Source organism: Pelophylax lessonae (assembly GCF_965119305.1).
Source record: "Pelophylax lessonae genome assembly, chromosome: 5".
In the NCBI taxonomy this organism is placed as follows: Eukaryota; Metazoa; Chordata; class Amphibia; order Anura; family Ranidae; genus Pelophylax; species Pelophylax lessonae.
Genome location: NC_138772.1, coordinates 444,406,068 through 444,416,451, shown reverse-complemented (window position 1 = coordinate 444,416,451; position 10,384 = coordinate 444,406,068).

Sequence of the window (10,384 nt, the reverse complement as noted above, 5' to 3'; positions counted from 1 at the left end):
GGGCCGGTGCAGGTCATTCTGGGACTCCGACGTCACCGGGATGCTCTGGCTTCAGCTGCCCACACCTGAGATGGCAGCGCTGGACAAGACATTTTCAAGGTAAGTATTTCTTCTAAAAGGTAAGTGAACCCGGGGACAGTTCAGAGGCTATCATTGCTGAAATGCACTAGCCCTGACTGTCCCGGGGGTATTTTTATCGAAAAAAAAAAATTTTGAGGCCGGAACTCCGCTTTAAGAATCAAAAACACCACACCAAAAATCAGCAGATAAAACAAAACCTTAGACGGACACCATGATAACTAGGCTCCACCATTACTTAATAGCATAGCCCAAGTGCCCAGAATGCTTGCTTTATATACCTGAATTCCAATCAGAGCAGATTGCCAAAACGCCCCCTTGTCCCCTCACGCCCTGCCTCGTGGTGGCATGCAAATAATCGCGCCCAATAGAGCAGGACATTCCGCATCAATGGTGTCAGCAGAAGCCGACATGGATATGACATGATGACATCATCAAAACCGTGCCAGAAGTAGGCAGATGGCCATGATGGATAAATGAGGCGTGCCTATACATCGCGCTGTGGGTTGCCAGTTAGAAAAAACTGCTACTCTCAACTAGGAGATCCAAAACAAGGACACAGACAGCCACAAAGCCAGCCAAGGGCTGCAGCAAAAAGCACCTAAAATCAAACCCACACATGTAAACATAGGGGGCACCATCACCAAACCACACAGCGACTGCTGAACGCTAAAGTGTGGACATAACCCACCCCCAGATGGCAGTCCATGATTAGAAAACAAAAATGGGGGAAAGGAAAAATAAGGCAAAGGGGAAGGAAGACCCCCACCCACACAACAATTATTCCAGTGGGTGCTTTACAACATACATTAAGTTTACAATATGTAGCACTACTTCCAAGGGAGCTGCTGGTTACGGGTCCCCCTGGGTTACCATTAGAAACAGTAGAACAATCTGGCATTTTCCAAGTGTTTTTACCTCAGACAAGAATAAGTCCAGTTTCTTTGGTTATTATGTTTTATTAGGAACTTGGATAGGAGAAGGGATGAGTGGGATACTCCAACTGAACAAAACTATGCACAATAGGCAGGGACGACTTGTGTAAATGCTGGTTAACGCTGGTTAACACTGAGTAATGCTGGGTAACTCTGAAATTGAGCTAGTCACGGCTAGGCCGCTGGTTTCAGTCTGTCACTAGCTGCTGTGACGCAGAACTGAAGTACTTCTCTGAGGTAATCTGTACTCTGAAGCAACTGAACTGTACTGCTAAACAACTTCAGGGCCCTTCCTGGCACCCCCTTTGTTCCTAATCATCAGGGTTCACTACACGGCACCCCCTTTACTGTAACACTCTGAGTGAGCTGGCTCCTTGATCCCCTGACTCCTCTGGAGTGGTCCCCTCTCTTAGGCAGACCCCTAGGCAGATCCTTTAGTACTCACGATACTGGTTTTCCCAAAGTCCTCTGCCTAACAGCTCCACTGGTCAGCACACTGGATCCTCTGCAGCCTATCTCCACTCCTGGTCCCTAGGCTGACCGCCTTGACCACCTTCCTCACTCTGCAGGAGGAGAGACAGCCGTCCACCTCCTCCTGGGACTTTGCGCCCGCCAAAAGACACCCTGTCACATGCTCCCACCCTATTTATGACCACATGCCCCTTCCACTGGGACTGCCATTAAACAGGATGTGCCACTGGCTAGGTTTCCTCCACTGTCCAACAAGCTCCCTTATTGGATACAGTGAGGACACTCCCTCAGACCCAGTGAATCACACCTGGAAACATGCGACAGGCAAAGCTAACAGATCAGCTCCCCTGATAAGCAGCAGGAGCAAAATATATGCTTTTACCTAGCACCTGTCTAGGAGGGTGCTACATCTACATTCAAAAAAGTCAAAATTATAACATAGCCAAATCTACCGAATAGCAAGAAACACAATAGAGAAAAAAGAAAATTATAATTATAATATATGCATAAAGGTGAGGGGGGGGGGGGGAAGGGGAAAAGGACAGAGGGGAAAGGAGAAAAAATTGGGGAAGTAAAATACACATCCAGAGATAATCAAAGACGCCATATACGTCAGGAAGAAAACTAAATGACCCCCATGTTTAATGCATAGGACACATAGTATATTATAAAAAGTGGGAGTAGCTTGTTTTTTCATTTAGCCCCTATTTTTTTACATGCTTGTAGAGTAAAAATCCAATTGCATTCTTTATGTAAAATAATACTATCAAAATTTCCCCCGCGGGGATGTGGATGAATTCTTTCCAGGACTGTAAAAGTAAACCCTTGGTTTTATGTTGATGGCATTTGGCAAAATGTGTCGCTACTGAGATAACCAGGTCTCCCCCCCCCCTGAATATCCTTAACAAGGTCTTGTATACGTTCCCAAAATCTACGCCTGGTCTTCCCCACATAGAAACAGTTACACGGACATTTTAACAGATAGACTATTTTGGCAATTAACAAAATGTTTAAAGTGATAGTGTTGTCCGTTGGGTAGTGTCCCCACAGGATCTTTGTCAATAAATGCGCAATAATCACAATTTCCACATGGAAATGTGCAAGAAGGGAGGCTATGGCAGGGTCCCTTAAGCCTTTTGAGTTAAAGTGGCTGGGGACAATCATATCACGTATGGTTGTGTTTCTCCAAAGGACAACTTTAGAAGTGGTGTTCACCAGTTCTTCTAATACCTCATCGTCTGTCAGAATATGCCAATGTTTTTTTAATATACCGTTGATTTGTTTGGATTGATTGGTAAATGTGGTAACAAGTCTAGTCTTATGCAGGGAATGAGATTTTTCCCCCTGAAAAAGGAGAATAACTCTTGGACAGTTTTTTGCCCTGTGATATGCTTTCTTTAAATATTTTTGCTATATCCTCCCCTGGAAAATCTATCCCTCAATTCGCATTCCCTCACTTTCAAAAATTGCCACGTCGGAGCAATTTCTCTGTATTCTTGCATACTGACCCATGGTATATCCCTTTTCAAATGATGGGGGTGTGCACTCTCAAAATGTAGCAGTGCATTGCTGGCCGTGGGTTTCCAGAATAGTTTAGTACATAGGCTATGGTCTATATCTTATAGATAGTGAGATCCAAGAAAGGTAGATTCCAAGGACCCATTGAGACAGCAAAGAATACATTTAAATTATTCATGTTTAGAAATTGCATAAATTCATGCAGAGTCCCCGCTGGTCCATTCCAAAAAATCTAAATATAACTGATATACAGTATCTCTGCCACAGATCAATGTGGCAGAGATATATCGAGGCTGTGTCATCAGAAAAAAGCCAACGCTCCCACCCCCCCTTCCTTGGAACAGGTTGGCGTACAATGGGGCACATTTAGTCCCCATTCAAACTCCCTGCACCTGGAGGTAGTGGGACCCAACAAAAAAAAAAAAGAACATTATGAGTCAAAATAAGTTCTAGAAGTTGTAAGATGAACTGATCGTATTGATGCTGTTTGACCCTTCGCTCCCACAAGAAGGGTCGAACAACACCAATTCCTTTGCTGTACGGGATGTTTGAGTAAAGTGATTCCACATCAATGGACACTAGTATAGTGCCAACTAATACCTGAATGCCCTCAAGTAATGTAAGTACATGCATGGTGTCCTTTAAATAGAAGGGAAAAGCCTCAACATGGGCCGCAAGAAATAATCCACTAGAAAACTTGCGTTCTCTGTCAAACACTGGACACCAGAAACAATAGGTCTACCTGGTGGATCCGTAGTACTTTTGTGTACTTTGAGAAGTGCATAGAAGGTTTGTATCATAGAATTTTCTGTCATCAAAAAATCCCTTAATTATTACTATCAGTGATAAGGGGAAAGAAGGTTCGTTCATTTATGTCCAAAATCTGACAGTCAACCTTCTTATACCATGATGTGTTGTTTAGGATGCGTTTACATATCCGTACATAAAGGTCTTTGTCTGTTACAACCAGGTTTCCCCCCTTATCGCTGGTTTGATTACAATATCAGTGTTGCATTGGTAATGTTGTAGGGTCCTGATGTTGTTGTGGGGTTAAGTTACTTTTCTTGTGGGATTGTGGTAGAGCTTCAATATCATTAGTGACCATTTTTACAAAGAGTTTACCTAAAGAGTTGGTTTGACTTGGAAATGTTTAAGATTTTTTCTTAATTTTAGAGCCAGTAGAAGATGAGTCCAAGGTGGTCTTGAGGGGAGAGTCACATGTCCAAACTCCCTCCTCAAGCTCCTACTCCCATTCTAGATCAACACGCATTTTCAGCATTGTATAATCTTTATTTCCAAAGTCACGCCAGTCCTTCAGTAAACCACCTAGAGGGGCATTTTTCTTTTTACACTTAGGGCCCTAAATAAGGTATTTAAAATTCAGTTTACAGACAAAAAGATCAAGGTCTTTTACTACCTCAAACTTGTCCACATTTTTACTTGGGTAAACATTTAGTCCCAGTACTTGTTCTTCATCAGTGGAAAGGGCATAATGTGATAAATTGATTTTTTTTTAAAGTTGTTTTGTCCTCATGATTCCTGAATACATAGGAGTCTAGTGTCGATCCCTTTCGATCCATGTCTTTTGAATGTATTGAGTTCTGTATATAAAAGACTCTATGTCGATATTTTCACCTTTTAGATTTTATTATGTAACAGAATAAAGCCTATATGTTTTATACTTTGCTTCCTTTGGTATGTAATTTACGGCACATTCAAAGTCCCTTATCCCACTCCACACGGCTACATTTAGTGTGAGCAGCTGAGAATAAATCTTTAAGCTGGATTCTACTTTGGCTGCTTCTTTACTATCTAACTGTATTTGTGATATAAAAACTTGGGATGGCCTCAAATTCCTTCAATGAAACTGTGACAAGTCATGCCTATTGGCACCCCCCATTAACTATGCAAAGCCAGGCCTGATAGCCTATCTATCAATGGCACAGTACTTGAGATTCAGTCTTAATGATTACAAATCTAGGAGTGATATTCATGGGCATCCGCAGAACTTTTTTCAGGGGAGGGGCATCTTTTTAAGATTACCCGTGCTCCGACCCTTTTCAACAATGTCATAAAGGGGAGGGGCTTAGTCATTATACTTATTTTGAGTATTTATTTTTAAAGAGCAAACAGCAGCATTTATTTTGAAAGCATTTGTTAACCTAAAAAAAAAAATAGATCCTGTTGCCTTAAAGCATGTTATACAGCACAGTTATTTTCTGTTTAATTTGGCCCCTTCTATCACCTAAAATACCTGGCTGATCCTGCCTGGCTATGTCCTCCCCTCTGTAAACTGACTACGGTATACCATGGCTGCAGAGCCCTGACACTGTGGTCAGTTTACGTGCCTCCATCATCTGCAGCCCTCCTGTCCTCCTCTGTCCTCTCTCCCCCTCCCTCCCTGCCTGTTTGCTCCTGTGTCAGAGCCTGCCCCCTCTCCTCCTGCTACTGTAGTTTCATTTAAAGTTTCATATCCTGTCTACAGTCTGTTTAATAATCCTGTGTGTCCCTGTGTCTGTTTTTTATAAAAATAAGCCATTCTTTACAAGTTTTCAGAGCGCCATTAGTCGCCCACGTAACCCGCTGCCACTCTCCTCCTCTCCCCCTCTCCTCCTCCTCCTCCCCTCCCGACATCAGTGAGGAATCCTCGGCCCCACCCACTGCAGGCAGTTGTCAGACGGGGAGAGGAGAAAACCGATGGGTCACATGAGCGGTGCTCGGCCCTCTGAAAACTGGTAAAGAATGGCTTTTTTTAAAACACATACACAGACACACAGGCACACAAACAGACCAGACAGGATGGTATAAAGTGGCTTAACAACCACTTGAAAGGGGATGTTGAGATTCTGGGGGGGAGGTATTTGGCCCCCTTGCCCCTACCTGCGGATGCCCATGGTGATATTTGATGCTAGTTTAACCTGTGATCCACATGTACAAATGTGGTCAGAACATCTGTTTTTCACTTGAGGAACATTGCTTGACTGCATTCTGTGCTATCATACACTGTAGCTGAAAAGCTGATCCATACATTTGTGTTTTTCCCTGATCTGACTACTGCAATGCTCTGTGTACCTAAATCCACTATTAATCAACTTCAATATGAACACAATTCAGCAGTGAGAATCCTGACAAGGTTTGATTATGCTACCCCTATCCTGGAGACCTCGTGCTTGCTACCCATCAGTCCAAGATCCTCTTGCTCACCTATAAGGCTCTTCATGGTTTGGCACCCCATTATCTTTCTGAACTTTTATCAACTTACCACCCCCTCTCGTAATTTCCTCTCCTCAAATTCTGGTCTTCTGTGTGTCCCTCTACTCACCCAGGGGCATCACCACCTATAGGCAAGGTAGGCGCACACCAGTTGGGGGCACCAAAGGTACCTCTTCCTCATTGGCCAGCTGTACGGGCCAGCCTGAGAAGAAAAGGGGACTTGGTTGCAAGAAGCTTCCTCTGCGTGGACAGTCCTGTAGGGACCTCTCTCCCTGTGTCTCCCCAGAAATTAAGGAAGTTGCCCGGATCTGGCTGTCTGTCCCCCCTCCCCCTCCTCCCGGGATGATGAATGACAGGCTCGTGTCTGCAGCATTCCCCCTCCCCCGTCATCTTCATCCTCCCATCACCCAATACAGAGGGTCCTGGCAGAGCGCCCAGGAGGAGGAGTCTGATCCCCCAAGCACCGGGTGAGGCCTACACAGCACACAGCGGCCGGGACACTGATCTGCTCCCCCCGGGATCTATATGCGGTTTTGAGAATGCGGTCAGCCCAGGTTTACTTCTGGACTCAGTGGCCCTTCTGTTTCTGCTCTGGTCCTCAAATCGCCTGGCTGACGCCTGCAGCTGCTCCCCTGTGCACCCCCAGCAGGCCATCTAGAATGCTGATATACTACCCTATACTACCCTAGCCTGTCTATATACTATCCTAGCCTGTCGGTATACTTCCCTATACTACCCTAGCCTGTCTGTATACTACCCTAGCCTGTCCATATACTACCCTAGCCTGTCCGTTTACTACCCTATACTACCCCAGCCTGACAGTATACTACCCTAGCCTGTCCATATACTACCCTAGCCTGTCTGTATACTACCCTAGCCTGTCTGCATACTACCCAAGCCTGTTCATATACTACCCAAGCCTGTCCATATACTACCCTAGCCTTTCCATATACTACCCTATACTATCCAAGTCTGTCTGTATACAACCCTAGCCTGTCTATATACTACCCTAGCCTTCCATATACTACCCACTAGCCTGCCTATATACTACCCTAGCCTGTCCATATACCTGCAGACCACGGCTGGCGTGAGGAAGTGAGCTGGTGTGCCACTCTTTGTCTTCAGGCCTGGTCCAGAGGCACATGTGCGGGTCTGCAGGGCATGGCTGAAGAAATAGGTGGAGAGGCGCTGCAAACATCTCCAACCCCGCCATCTCTATTGCGTACATGGGCAGGGCAAAGGGGATGGAGTCAGGGCTGAACCAAGGGGGGTTTTGCCTAGGTTGTCAAAAATCCTTGCACCAGCCCTGTACTCACCTACACTCAATGGGAGACAGAGCCTTCTCCTGCTATGCTCCAAAACTCTGGAATTCACTTCCAAAGAACATCAGAGGGTCATCTCCTCTAAACCTATTCAAATCAAATCTAAAAAACTATTTTCTTTAGACAAGCTTTGTGTACTTGTCCCTTTTTTTCTTAATTTTACGCTGTCTATTTCTTGTGTTTTCTTTGTAAAGCGCTTTGAGAAGCTACCTTTAAAGCTTATATTTAAAATAACTTTTTTTTATTATTATTATTATCATTATTATTGGTAGTAAGGTAGTGGAGATACGCAGGACAGGTGGAGAAGGCATAGGCTCCCTAATTTGTGTCCAATAAAAAAACATTCACATTAAGCCTTTTTTTGTGGGTGAAGCCAAAATTAGCACAATATATGAAGGTTAGAGCAACAAAACCTTACAAATGTGCAAACAATATGGTTTTATTAAACATGAATCGCTTTCTGTTGTCAATAGCTCCACTTTTGTTACCCAGTTTTTGATGATACATTTTTCCATCAGGCCCCTGTAATGTTGCTTGCTAGTATTCAATCGTCAATAGTAGCAGAAAACTGTGGACAGCCTCCCATGGCAGTACAATTTCATATATAATAGAACAAAATACTGTATGTACTACATGTTTTGTAATTCCCTGTGAAGTGGGATTATAGTTTAAATCTAATACTAGTTAATACAGCTTTAACATTTGGGTTGATTTACTAAGATTGGAAAGTGCAAAATCTGGTCAAGCCTTGCATGGTAGTCAATTAGTTTCTAGCTTTAGCTTGTTCAATTAAGCTTTCACAATAAAACCTGGCAGCTGATTGGTTTCTATGTAAAACTGCACCAGATTTTTCACTCTCCAGTTTTAGTAAATCATCTCCATTATCTTTTAGTTTAGCAGGTATCTTTATAGTTCAAAGTTGATGCCTTATCACAATAAAGACCTGAATTATATATTCCCCATTTTATATGTTTAACTCTTGCATAAATCTGTATCATTGCAGGTACACATAACTGCTTAAATGGTCAGCACTCTTAATTCTTTTTCAGGGTCTATAGTGCTGGACTGGTGAATGTCCATAAGGTACGACTACACATGTATATTTAATTGCAAGTTTGTCTGATCAAAATCTCCAACATTGCATTATGTTATCATTATTTTATCTTTTGTGCATTCACACAATACTACAATTACTATGCATTCCATGGGACTGTAGACTGTATGATGTTATCACTAGTCACTCTCTGACTGTATGCTGAATCTTCTACCATGTGGCAGGTCTGATAGGGTCACATTGATATAAACATACTGAGGATCTGTCTGCAGCCAAGCATGTGGGACTCCCAGAAATTAATAAAATCAATAATTTCAAGTGAGCATTTCCTAATGTAAGTTCCAATATCTTTTTTTTTTCATATTTCAATAGATTTTTATTAGTAACAAAGACAAATAACAATGGAAGTGGTACAATAGTGAAGGCTATTATACAACAAATAATAGTTGAAAAGTGGAGGTCAACTGTAGCAGGTGGATACCCAGCCCTCAATGCTATTAAAACATCTAGGGTTAAGTCATGAGAAAAGTAGACAAACCTACATGCTATAAGAGAACAAAAGGTGGTCACTATCTAGTAAGTGCAGGGGATAGCCCCCAAAACCGTAGGGAGCCCCCACCCAAGACACCCCTAAAGGGAGCAAACTGTGTCTCGGAAGAGGCACCCCACGTGTGAAGTTCCAATATCTTATGCAGAAGTACCATCATTTATTTAACCTACAACTAGCTAAGGCTTCTGTGCTGAGGGCTTGCCTTTTGTGTGCTTCTACCACACAGACTGTATTGTCAAAAAAAGCTCTCAGTCCCCACTAACAATTGGTAGCCATTGGAACTGGCTCCTGACTATATGAGCACTGTGACAGCCAATCACAGCAGTCACATGATTACCAATCCTTCCCACCTGGGCACTCAGACCTAGACACTGGGGCTGGTTGGGAAAGGGTTAATTATGAAGATGTTTTGTTATTGTCTAAATAATTTCAGGTATTCCCCTGAATGTAACACCAGCATTTATTTTCACACTAGTAACTTAGTCATTTTAAACTAATCACCATGGAATGTGTCAAGTCAGATATGGATTTCCAAAGAAGATGGGAAGTGTGAACATTTGTGAAACCATGGTGAGTGGATTATCTTATTAGAACAGGGTTGTTTCCCAAACATTATCATGTTCCATCTTGGGCAATCACATCTGTCTTGGCACATTCCTTGGTGATTAGTTTAGGATGACTTATTTACCCATGTGGCTATAAATACTGGGGTATGTTCCTGATTCTCGTTACAGAGGGGGAAGCTACTTAGATGAGTATCTAATCGTCTTTAACAATACAGAAGAAATCAAGTTGAATGGGACTAAAGACTACTAGGTATACAACAACTTGAAACCTTTTTAGACATGTTCCTTTAGGCATACTCTTATCATAATACATAATCATAATTACATAACATAAAACATAATCTTAAAATTGCCAGTCACATCCAGAACATAGTGATGCTCTGCTAATTTTAAGCCTTTTGCCCATTGTCATTCTTATATTGTGTGAGACAACAGAAATAGGAAGCAGCAAATGGAGGTGTTGGCAACCTAATTTAAATGTGATAATATTTGAGTTTAAAGATTGATTACAAAGAAACAAAAAAAAAGTCCAAGCCAGAAAGGGCTTGCAATTTTATATACTAAGTTTGGAAAGAGAATGGTTAAAACGAATCTCTGTTTGTACCCCACTGAGGAAATCTCCCTACATTTTACATCCTGGAGACACAACATGTATTATTTGCACTTTGGTTGTAACA